At 40.8% G+C, this 12,042-nt stretch overlaps 1 long non-coding RNA gene across 1 annotated transcript in view; it reads right to left on the bottom strand.

Moving 5' to 3' along the window:
• LOC137090506 (uncharacterized) overlaps nucleotides 1-12,042 on the bottom strand; it is a 178,209-nt gene that overhangs the window by 88,437 nt on the left and 77,730 nt on the right. The gene's annotated exons all lie outside the window — the stretch shown is intronic.

Below are 12,042 nucleotides of genomic sequence, written 5' to 3'. Positions count from 1 at the left end.
CCACATGCATTATGGATCATCTGGATTACCATCATTAGCAGACGGATGCATCTGTGCTGACAGCTCGTATGTTAAATGAGTCTATGCCCTGACAGCAAAGCTGGCCTAAGTCGTGAAACTTCTAGAAATAGTGGTGAAGAAAGAAACAGCTCTGAGATGATTGTCTGTGCTGATGTAAGAGTTTCATGTGCTGATGCTACAAGTTCACTTCAGTCCATTGGGTTTAATTACATCCGGAAAAATAAAGGAAAACCTCATGAAACAACACATGGAAACTAACAGCCAAAACACACATAATCAGCTCATTAGAGGAATGAACATCTCAACTAAACAAGACAGAAATGTCTATATGATGTGAAGATGTCTTCTATAATCACCCTTTGGTCAAGCTTTTGAGAGAAACCAGAGAAGTTAGAGTTTCTTACAAACAGGAAGGCAATAAATCAATAAAAAATTCATAATCACTCAATTATTTATAAGTGTAAGATCTATGGACTGTTTCTTCACCACATAATGTCATCCAGCAGGGGGCACTGACGCTTAAAGCATTATAATCTGAAGTCTGAATGACTGATAATGATCATAATAATGTAAAGGATTGATAGTGATAATGATGGTAATAACTATTCCAAAAAACATAATACGTAAGGCTGTAATAAGTTGCAATTTTACAACAGTAGCCCTCATGTCATCTCAAACACGTTTGCTGTTACTATTTTGTAACCAAAAAAAATGTTTTTCATATGAAGGTATGGTGAGCATGTCTGTAAAGCACTAAAAAGGACAAAAACATAAAAGTATAACAGAGAGAGCGAGGTCATAACCATGAGTTGAACGTTTTATTTAAAGAAATGAAATAATTAAACGATGAAAAGGAATTTAATATAATAAAGAAGTGATAAGAACAGTAAAATAAGTTCTAGGTCTAATTATAGCCTATATAGTTGTGAGGTAATCCATTTCAACTCTTTGCAAACAATATTTTATTCAAAAATAAGTACGCATTCAATCCTTTGTACAGCAATCAGTCTAAACATTATGACCACCTTCCTAAATTGTGTCAGTCCCCCTTTTGCTGCCAAAACAGCTGATCCGTCGAGGCATGGACTCCACTAGACCCCTGAAGGTTTGCTGTGGCATCTGCCACCAAGATGTTCGCAGCAGATCCTTTAAGTCCTGTAAGTTGCGAGGTGGGGCCTCCATGGATCGGACTTGTTTGTTCAGCACATCTCACAGATGCTCGATTGGATTGAGATCTGGGGAATTTAGAGGCCGAGTCAACACCTCAACAACGCCTGTTGTTTTGCTCCAAGTAATCATAATCATGATTAATCCTGAACCATTTTTTGCTTTGTGGCAGGACGCATTATCCTGCTGAAAGAGGTCACAGCCACAAGCCTTCGCTCCCCACGTTCATCAATGAGCCTTGGCCGCCCATGACCCTGTGGCCGGTTCTCCACTGGTCCTTCCTTGGAGCACTTTTGATAGATACTGACCACTGCAGACCGGGAACAGCCCACAAGAGCTGCAGTTTTGGAGATGCTCTGACCCAGTCGTCTAGCCATCACATTTTGGCCCTTGTCAAACTCGCTCAAATCCTTACGCTTGCCCATTTCTCCTGCTTCTAACTCATCAACTCTGAGGACAAAATGTTCACTTGCTGATTAATATATCCCACCCACTAACAGGAGCTGTGATGAAGAGATCATCAGTGTTATTCACTTCACCTGTCAGTGTGTTATGCAGTTGTCAAATATGAAATGTTTAGCTACTTATATCTTACCACGAACACACTCTTTCACTGGAAAAACTAAAAGCATTACGTTGGAATTCACTCGCTGTTAGACGGCTGAGGCAGACCAGCCTAAAAATGGTAGGCCTACTTTTTAAACGTACTGCCATCCTAACAGCAAACAGAGAGCAGAGCGTAATGGAGTGCATTAAAAAATATCAAATATTGGAGGGGGGAAAATTGGGCTATTTCCACTTATGGGGGGGGACTTGTTCCCCTCAATGCCTAAAGCCGGTAGCCTAGAAATCTAGACGCACCCTAGCAGCAGCAAATTTAATTTGCCCGCAAGTGTCGTCTGGGCACTCTCAATACCCATCTGAGCTGTATTCCTCAGAATCTGGACGGCCCAATCACATCGTGTATAGAGTCGGCGGGCGGGGCCATAATGACGACGGCCGAGTTGCGCTTGCGTGCTTCTAGTAAACACAGAAACTGGCGAACGGCGGCGGTCTTTCGAATCAGCTTTGACCGCGACTCTGGAAGACTTGGAGTTAAGCTTTTCTCTGAGAAAAGAACAAAGAACGGCACTGAAGTCATTCTTAAAGGGGGGGTGAAATGCTGTTTCATGCATACTGATCTTTTTACACTGTTAAAGACTTGGAATCCCATACTAAACATGGACAAAGTTTCAAAAGTTAAGGTGGACGTTTGATGGGAGTATTTCTTTGTCAAAAATACTACTTCCGGTTAGTCATAAGTTTCGGCAAGTTTTTTTGCGATCATGCGTCCCCTTTGACGTTAATGGGGGCGGAATTTCCTTGTATGGGCCTTACGGACAATTCTACCGGAAGCGTGTGAGAGAGAGAGAGGGAGAGAGAGAGCGAAAGCAACAGGCTATGCCCATCAAAGCGCTCGTAGGCTGCGCTGCACAGGTGATGTGCACAATTAACAATGACATCAAAAAGTGTGTTTTTGGTTGCCAGACCAAGACAGTCCTGCACAGATTCCCCCAAAACCCCGCGATAAGGCAACAGTGGATGTAATTTGCTTTTCCGGATCAGCAACTGAGTTGCGCGAATGTTTATATCTGTTCGCTGCATTTCGGTGCCGACTGTTTCATAAACAAGGCCCAGCTCGACGCCGGATTTTCCAATCGCCTAATGCTGAAGGATGGAGCAGTCCCAACGATAAAGGTCCCAACGTTAGAACCGCAGGCGGTGAGTGAGACTGCTTCAAATGTCTGTGTCTATGCTCATCAAGTAGCCCAAACATGATCACGTATAGTTACTATATATATTACTATATATAGAAATTGATCAATGGAGCATGCGATGTGTAGTGCGTGTACATTTGTTTAGCTGGCCACTATATGTGTATCTTTATGTTTGTGTATTGTAAAAGCACTCCAAACAACAATACACAAAGAGGGGGGAAATATGTTGAACTAAATAAGCGCGCTTCTTCATTCAAATGCGCTACTATTCCGTGTCTTTCTATGTAAACACTAACTTAACCTGTCTACACAAACCACGCGTAAACACACAAACACACGTGCACAACTGCACTTCCCACATGTACACCTTCAAAGACAAAAATACGACGATATAATTCAAGTATAAATATGTAAATAACACAAGCCGCTAAGCATATTATATAGTTAGTGTATAACTTGTACCACATACAGACGTCCTGCTCTAGTCGTTTTTGCTGCTGCTCCTGTTCAACTGCAGCCTCTGGGTCTGATTCCGGATCATATATGTATGGCTGTATCTGATTAAAAGCCATATTTTTATTTTGAATAAAGTTTTTTCCCCGCTGTTAGGGATGACACAGCTTTACGACGCACTCGACTCAACACAATAGCAGCAGCGCGCACACGCACACGTCATTATTTAGCTCCGCTCACACGACACGCCCCCACCCGCTCGGCTTTTTTCGGAAAGACTCGGAACAGCGCATCTTTCTTAATTATAAAAAAAATAAAGACTTTTCGGAGATATGCAGGATGCAATGCTACTCTATAGGTACTCAAGATTGACATGACACTGACTGAAACTGAGTGTTTCACCCCCCCTTTAAAAAGGGAAGATGTGTTCGGAGTTTAGCCGACCGGATACGGCGAATGTTTAATCCGTCAGCGAGCTCTGTTTCACCTTCGTTGCTCTGGTTGGTGTAGCGCTATCCTATCACGTGCAGAGGGAGTTTATAAGCCAACCGTTTATCCCGCCCCTCAGATTGAGCTGTCAATGGTGAGTTTCCAGACCAAACATCTTGATGTGGGTCTGGCTTGTCAGGCTATAAAGCCGGGTGAACAACTGAACATGATGTGATTTTGCCCAAGATTTGGCCGTCTGAGACAAATTTTGCAAATCCTAAAAGATTCCTCTGATCCTAGCCGTCAAATATCTCGGTTTTTCAAGACAAACTATGACCAAAACGAGAGCTAGAGATTTCTTTGTAGCCAGCATTTCAGTCCCGCGTGTAATGCAGCTCACCGTCACTGAACGCGTCATTCATTGATGATATAAAACTCCGGACGAGTTTTCTTGTGTGCGTCCGTTTTTAGTGCGCCTTGACTATCGTACAGTCTGACATTAATGACAACTGAGATCCTACGGTGGGACATGGCTTACAGCGAGGATCATAGTCATACAGTCTGACAAGCAACATTCGCAAAGGATTTTGAAAAATCGCAGTGTTCAGGACCCATAAGATGGTTACGGCCCTGACAGAGAGTCATTCACTATATTTCAAGTCTTCTGAAGTCGTATGATGCCTTGTGTGATGAAAAGTTTCTTTAAAAATTATCCCTTTTACAGCGTCTTGATGCTGTTTTTTGTCTCTGCTAGAACAGGTTTTCCTGCTTGAATGTTCAGAAACACATCATTTTGTTATTGTTGCGGCTCCTCTCTTCCCAGTCTGTCAGTAATGCTCTGTTTAGTTCCTGTCTCAATGAAGCCCCTCCTTCTGAAAAGCACACTGTGCTCTGATTGATCGGCTAGAGCAGTGTGTTGTGATTGGACAAATGCTTCGTGTTTATGACATGTCCCGCCCCTTACCATAACCACCAGTTTCAACACACTACTAACTAACTCAACCAGGCCCCGCCCCTTTATCCTGCGTATGAATTATTTAAATGAGGAATATTGAGACATGTTCGTTCCTGGAAGAAAACTAAAGACTACAATGGAGGCGTTTCAGGTGTTCAGAAACACTGACACTGATATAGAGAAGAACTCATAGCTTTTTCATGCTCAAACACTAACATTACACCCTTAAGAAAGATGAAGATGGAGAAAAGCATGATAGGTCCCCTTTAAAGATGCAAAAACAGCGCACGCGGGTTTAGAAAGACATGAGGGTGAATAAATGATGACAGAGTCTTTATTTTTGGGCGAGTTTCCATCATGACACTAGAGGGTTTGTTTATATCCACTTATATAACGGTGAGCTGAGCGTGACGAGTGTGTCTGTGTAAACTGAAGTGACATTAAACCATCACAAACTCTTCTGGACACGACCATATGCAGGTTAGCAGAGCAGCAGAGGAAAACAGATTACAACATCTGAACCGCTCACAGACACGCTACATCAAGAATATAATGTGCACAACATCTACACGGGTTTACTGTGGTATCATCATACCTAGGGTTACCAACTTCTGGAATGGAAAATAAAGGACAATCGTGGTTCTTTGCAGGAAAATAAGGGACAGAATATGGGACACACAAAATATTTGTACTGTACCCCACAGTGTGTGTCATTTCAGTGTCTGCAATGTGTGTATAAAAGGCTCCCTAACACATTTGGATCATTCCGTGTCAAAATCAACCAAATTTCAGAAACTTCAAAGTTACATTTTTTTATTTTGTTAAGTTTCCCTGAAGAAAGACAAATATAAATGAAGAATATTAAATGTAATGAATGTACAGAAACCAGATATAATTTTTTACTTTTGTGTGCAGGACACTATAGTTCATTTATATAAGTGAGGGGTGCAAAATAATGTAAACTATGACATATTATACACAAACATTTTTCATACCAGTAAAATTTACTAAAAAAAAATGGGACCAAAATGATTCAGACACTTTGACCTGACCATGTTTATAGCGAGGAGGGCGGGGTTCAGCGAGGTCTGAGAGGAAGGAGACGAGCGGTGTGTAAGTAGGTCAAGTGCAAATGATAAACTCCTGTGTCTTGTTGCAGTTATTCATAGGCTGAATCTGAAATCGCCCCCTATACCCTCAAAAAGGGCATTATTTGAGGGAACAGCCATTTTAGTGGTGTCTGAAACCATAGTGGATGTTATTGAGTGCACTCATTCAATCCCACAATGAAGTGTGGACCGCCTTCCGTATTCAACTTAAGGAAAAACCGACGATGACGTCGAAGTGCATTTTGAACTGCAAGACACAAGTAGAATATGTAAGGCAGTCCGCCGGAAGCTAAATATTTTGCTTTATAACATGTTAAATATGGATGTTTTTCTTACACAAACCTATCGATTTGCTTCATAAGGTGTTTTTTAACCCCCTGGAGCCATGTGGAGAACTTTTATAATGGATGGATGGATGCACTTTTTTGGGTTTCAGATTTTGGGCTGCCATTATAAAGCTTGGAAGAGCCAGGATATTTCTTAATATAACTCTGGTTGTATTCACCTGGAAGAAGAATGTCATGTACACCTAGGATGGTTTAAAGGGGGGGTGAAATGCTGTTTCATGCATACTGATCTTTTTACACTGTTAAAGACTTGGAATCCCATACTAAACATAGACAAAGTTTCAAAAGTTAAGGTGGACGTTTGATGGGAGTATTTCTTTGTCAAAAATACTACTTCCGGTTAGTCATAAGTTTCGGCAAGTTTTTTGAGATCATGCGTCCCCTTATGGAAGTAAAACTGTGCCACTGGATTTTGAATTCTAATTTTTAGCACTGAATTTTTTTACATCGAATTTTTAACACTGAATTTTATTTTGCATCTAAATCAGACTTTGAATTTTAAAAGCCATCGAATTTCTAGCTCTGTTTTTTTTTGACTATGACATTTTTTCAATGTTTTAAAAAAATTCAGTGTAAAAAGAAATTCAACGTCTCAAAAAATTCAGTGTAAAAAAATTCAACGTCTCAAAAAATTCAGTGTAAAATAATTCAACGTCTCAAAAAATTCAGTGTAAAAATATTCAGAGTCAACATCCGGGTAACCAAGGAGAAGCAATCGATCCCTGTATCAAATCATCCAACATCCAGCCAATCATTTACGCTCCATTGGTCATGTGATGCTGAAACAGGAAGGCGGGGAACAGGGCCGTTTCTAGCCTTTCTGGCACCCTAGGCGAGATTCATATGTTGCACCCCCCCCCCCCCCCCCCTTTTTTTTTTTTTTTTACTTCAACTTATTAAGTAAATATGACTTCCTTATTTCATGGGCATATTGTACATGCATTAATCGAATAATGTAGCTAGGTTTATTATCTCTGAGATCACAGATGTTGGGGGGTTCGGGGGCATACTCCCCCGAGAAAAATTTGATTTCTATGATCTACATATGTGTATTTTAAGATGTTCTGAAGGCCAAAAAATTAGATAACAATAGCTTGAAAACCATGTCACTCTGCGCCGCTGCGGATTGAAGAACACAGTGACACAAAGACTAAAAGACGGGACGAAGCCGTAGCCGAAGCCTTGCGCCAGTTTCATGTTTTAAAGGTTAATCACATATTTTTTTAGGGGGGGCTGATGCATAAGTTCATAAAAAAGGGCCTAGTGACGCCCATGGTTATGACAGTATTAGCCTACTTGATCAATTTACACTAAACAGCTATCTCTGATGTAAAAAAAAAATTATTCAAATTAACTGCTATAATGTTCTGCACCTGAAATGAGCATGGCGTGTGGTCCGTCCAGTACTAATATTCAGTGTAATGTTTTGCTCAACATTATGATAGAGGGACCAGCTTAGTAGAGAACAAGTAACCAATAAGTAGGCTATACCTGTTTATTTCGCTTTCTTTTTACGATACTGAGCCCCTGATGGCTTTGACCTTTTCATGATGATGAAACTAAAGCACGCTGTAACGAGTAGAAATATAGTGTGGCCCCTTTAAGAGTTGCGAGCGCTCCCTGCAAACGAAGTCTGCATTTTGTGAATGTGCGCACTGAGTCTTGAGCTCCCATGTGTGGGGATTATTTTCTGTTGCTAACAGTTTTCTGTTGCTAACAGTTATTTTGTTTTATTAAGTAATGCTGTGGATGGAAAGGGAGTTTGTGATGAGAGTTCAGCGGGGAATAAAGTGCGATCTGTTTGATGTTAATCGCCTCCGTGTTTGCATCCACTACAGTTACATTAAGTGAGCTATCCGCATTTTTCACTCGGACACAAGCGTTACAACGCCACGGATGACGACGTTCCCTGCCGCCCTCTACATGATCTCATTTCATTACAGCAGCGCCACTATCACCATGGCGACTTCACTCCAATAATCGCAACTAATCATAATGCCTTGAAATAGAAAAAGTACGAAATATTAATAATAAAATATATATGAAATAACTAAAAAATCTTGTTGGGGCGGGGGCTCATTGACGCCCCCCAGCTGTTGGCGCCCTAGGCGACCGCCTAGTTTGCCTATGACTAGAAACGGCACTGGCGGGGAAGTTCACTTCAGGGGAGCTCCAGAGCTCAGCAGCATGGCTCAGAACACACACGATGGCGCTTCAGTGAGTTTACTCATGACCAATGGAGCGTAAATGATTGGCTGGATGTTGGATGATTTGATACAGGGATCGATTGCTTCTCCTTGGTTACCCGGATGTTGACTCTGAATATTTTTACACTGAATTTTTTGAGACGTTGAATTATTTTACACTGAATCTTTTGAGACGTTGAATTTTTTTACACTGAATTTTTTGAGACGTTGAATTTCTTTTTACACTGAATTTTTTTTAAACATTGAAAAAATGTCATAGTCAAAAAAAAACTGAGCTAGAAATTCGATGGCTTTTAAAATTCAAAGTCTGATTTAGATGCAAAATAAAATTCAGTGTTAAAAATTCGATGTAAAAAAATTCAGTGCTAAAAATTAGAATTCAAAATCCAGTGGCACAGTTTTACTTCCATATCCCCTTTGACGTTAGTGGGGGCGGAATTTCCTTGTATGGGCCTTACGGACAATTCTACCGGAAGCGCGTGAGAGAGAGCGAGGGAGAGAGCGAAAGCAACAGCCTACGCCCATCAAAGCGCTGGTTTGTAGGATGCTGGACAGGTGACAATTACACATAGCACATAATGTCACCAAAAAAGTGCGTTTTTGGTTGCCAGACCAAGACAGTCCTGCACAGATTCTCCAAAACCCCGCGTTAAGGCAACAGTGGATGTAATTTGCTTTTCCGGATCAGCAACTGAGTTGCGCGAATGTTTATATCTGTTCGCTGCATTTCGGTGCCGACTGTTTCATAAACAAGGCCCAGCTCGACGCCGGATTTTCCCGATCGCCTAATGCTGAAGGATGGAGCAGTCCCAACGTTAGAACCGCAGGCGGTGAGTGAGACTGCTTCAAATGTCTGTGTTTTTTTTAGTCCGCTTACTGTCTACACAAACCACGCGTAAACACACAAACACACGTGCACAACTGCACTTCCCACATGTACACCTTCAAAGACAAAAATACGACGATATAATTCAAGTATAAATATGTAAATAACACAAGCCGCTAAGCATATTATATAGTTAGTGTATAACTTGTACCACATAGAGACGTCCTGCTCTAGTCGTTTTTGCTGCTGCTCCTGTTCAACTGCAGCCTCTGGGTCTGATTCCGGATCATAGATGTATGGCTGTATCTGATTAAAAGCCATATTTTTATTTTGAATAAAGTTTTTTTCCCGCTGTTAGGGATGACGGACTCGACTCAACACACAGCGCGCTGCTGCACACGTCATTATTTAGCTCCGCTCACACGACACGCCCCCACCCGCTCGGCTTTTTTCGGAAAGACTCGGAACAGCGCATCTTTCTTATATAATTATTAAAAAAATAAAGACTTTTCGGAGATATGCAGGATGCAATGCTACTCTATAGGTACTCAAGATTGACATGACACTGACTGAAACTGAGTGTTTCACCCCCCCTTTAAGGGTGAGTAAATCATGGGATAATTTTCATTTTTGGGTGAACTGTCACTTTAAATACAGAGCGATTCCGTATTATACACGACGGTTGGCAACCCCTACCATGACGGAAAAACATGGTCTTAGTTAGTAGATAACTCTACCGAGCCGAATAGTAATACCATGGTAGCATGTGAACATAAGTTGGCTATTTAGACTGTCAGAAAGCAGCCATGGGTAATGTATTTGAGTGTGGAAACTGTGGAGGTTTGTGATTGTGGTGAGGTCTGGAGAGCTGGCAGACCCTTATTGTGTTAGCAGGAGTTCAGCCAGAGACAGGCGGCATCAGAAATCATTATCCTGGAGAAAACAGCTTAAGATGACTGACTCCACGCCGTCCAGACATGAGCGGGTTCAGCGGTCACACCCATAATAATGAATTTCTAACATGTTCCTGGACTTTAACTGCAGCTCTGTGGCTTTGGGTAATGTTGAAGTGGGGAACGTCTCGGAAAATTGTTGGAAAACTAAAGCAGATACAGTTTAACTTTTTTTAATTTTCCATTTCCATGGATTATAAAAAGTGGAGCATCATTTGAAGAATAAGAATTGCTGCAGCACAGCACCTGTGGTGAAAATCAAGTTTTTAATGTTGTTTGTGTGCCTGTGTTTTTTTTAAATATACTTAAGGGCAAATTATGATAACACCACTGCTGAGAATTTTTTTTTTTTTGCAGTTTTAAGGAGAACAAAGTGGAACGCCCTGCATCGTCATCAAAAAAGGCAAAGACGGGGTCACGCAGATTATGATACAACATAAATGAATTTTATAATTTACTTTACTTTCAAATTCAAAACCATATAATAAACATATACATTTACAAAACACACAGTATGTATCTAAAAGATATAATCAAAACTTTGTCCATTAGTTTTCATATACCTGTAGGCTATTGACTAACAGATTTGAAGCCGTACCTGTCATTCAATATGAAAATACATTTTGATTTGGTTAACTATGTATATATGTATTCTTAATCAAGGTCTTTGTAGCGGTCAAATCTCATGGTCTTTCTTTCCTACGCGCAGCTGCATAGTAAACATTCCTGAGTAAATAAAGAAAAATATAAAAAATGACAGCCCTCAGCTGTTTCTTGACACTTTTAAATTGTTTACATATTCATACAATATACTATTCGAATGTAACAATTATTGCCACAACCATTCATAAATGTGACCAGTCACGGAAAGTAGGGACACAAGTCGGTTCTGGGGCATTTTGAGTTATTCACAGATTCTGAATGTGTAGTCTCCAAGCTTTCCAACGATGTGTAACACATGGAAATCTGATAATATCTGGAGGAGTTGTTTCTATCTGAATGTAGGCCTTTAGAAAAGTGTAAACGAGAGAAAACAGCCTCTGAAGTTTTGCAGTTCTCACCTGTTCTCACCTGCTGGGAGTGACAATAGGGCTCATTTACATCTCATTTAGATAAGCCACACCCCCTGTAAAGCTGCATGGCTGCTAGTAACGACAGACGCAACGGGAAAAATCGGACCGCATACTACTAATAATAAAGATGCTAACATTACAATCTAAAAGCCCATTATAGTAATAAGGGTTTTTGGCAAGAGATACGATGCTAACGATTACAATTAAAACGACAGTTAAGAACAATAGGTAGGTGAGATAACGTGTGTGTGTTCTTAGAATGAACACAAAACGACAAACTTTGGTGTTTATGGAAACACACTCCATAAGAAAAATACAAGAAAAGTATTCTTGGAAATCTCGTTGCCTCCAATGAAATAAGTCGTTCGGGCACACGTTCTGTTTGCCGGGGTCTTCTTAGTGGATGTACTGTGTGTCTGTTCGAAGGGGATAAAGACAGAGAAATGGGTAAACTCTTAACCGTGGCTGTAGTGTAGGGGTAAGGCGCATGTCATTAAGTTTTGATGCAAATCGATCAGTGGTTCGAATCCGCCTATTGCCACAAACTCTAACCGAGAAACACTTATTAATAAACACGTTAGATGCTTTATTTCCACTAACATTTTCTCAATTCTTTTTGAAAATAAATGCTTTTCCGATCTGATATGTGATGGGGAAACGGAGTAGAGAGAGTGTGGCAAAAGGCGGATTCGAACCTCTGATCGATTTGCGTCAAAACTTGATGACATGCACCTTACCCCTACAC

Source organism: Pseudorasbora parva, chromosome 10 (genome assembly GCF_024679245.1).
Source record: "Pseudorasbora parva isolate DD20220531a chromosome 10, ASM2467924v1, whole genome shotgun sequence".
NCBI lineage: Eukaryota > Metazoa > Chordata > Actinopteri > Cypriniformes > Gobionidae > Pseudorasbora > Pseudorasbora parva.
Note: the sequence above shows the minus strand (reverse complement) of the source record. Positions and strands in the feature narration are given on the sequence as shown.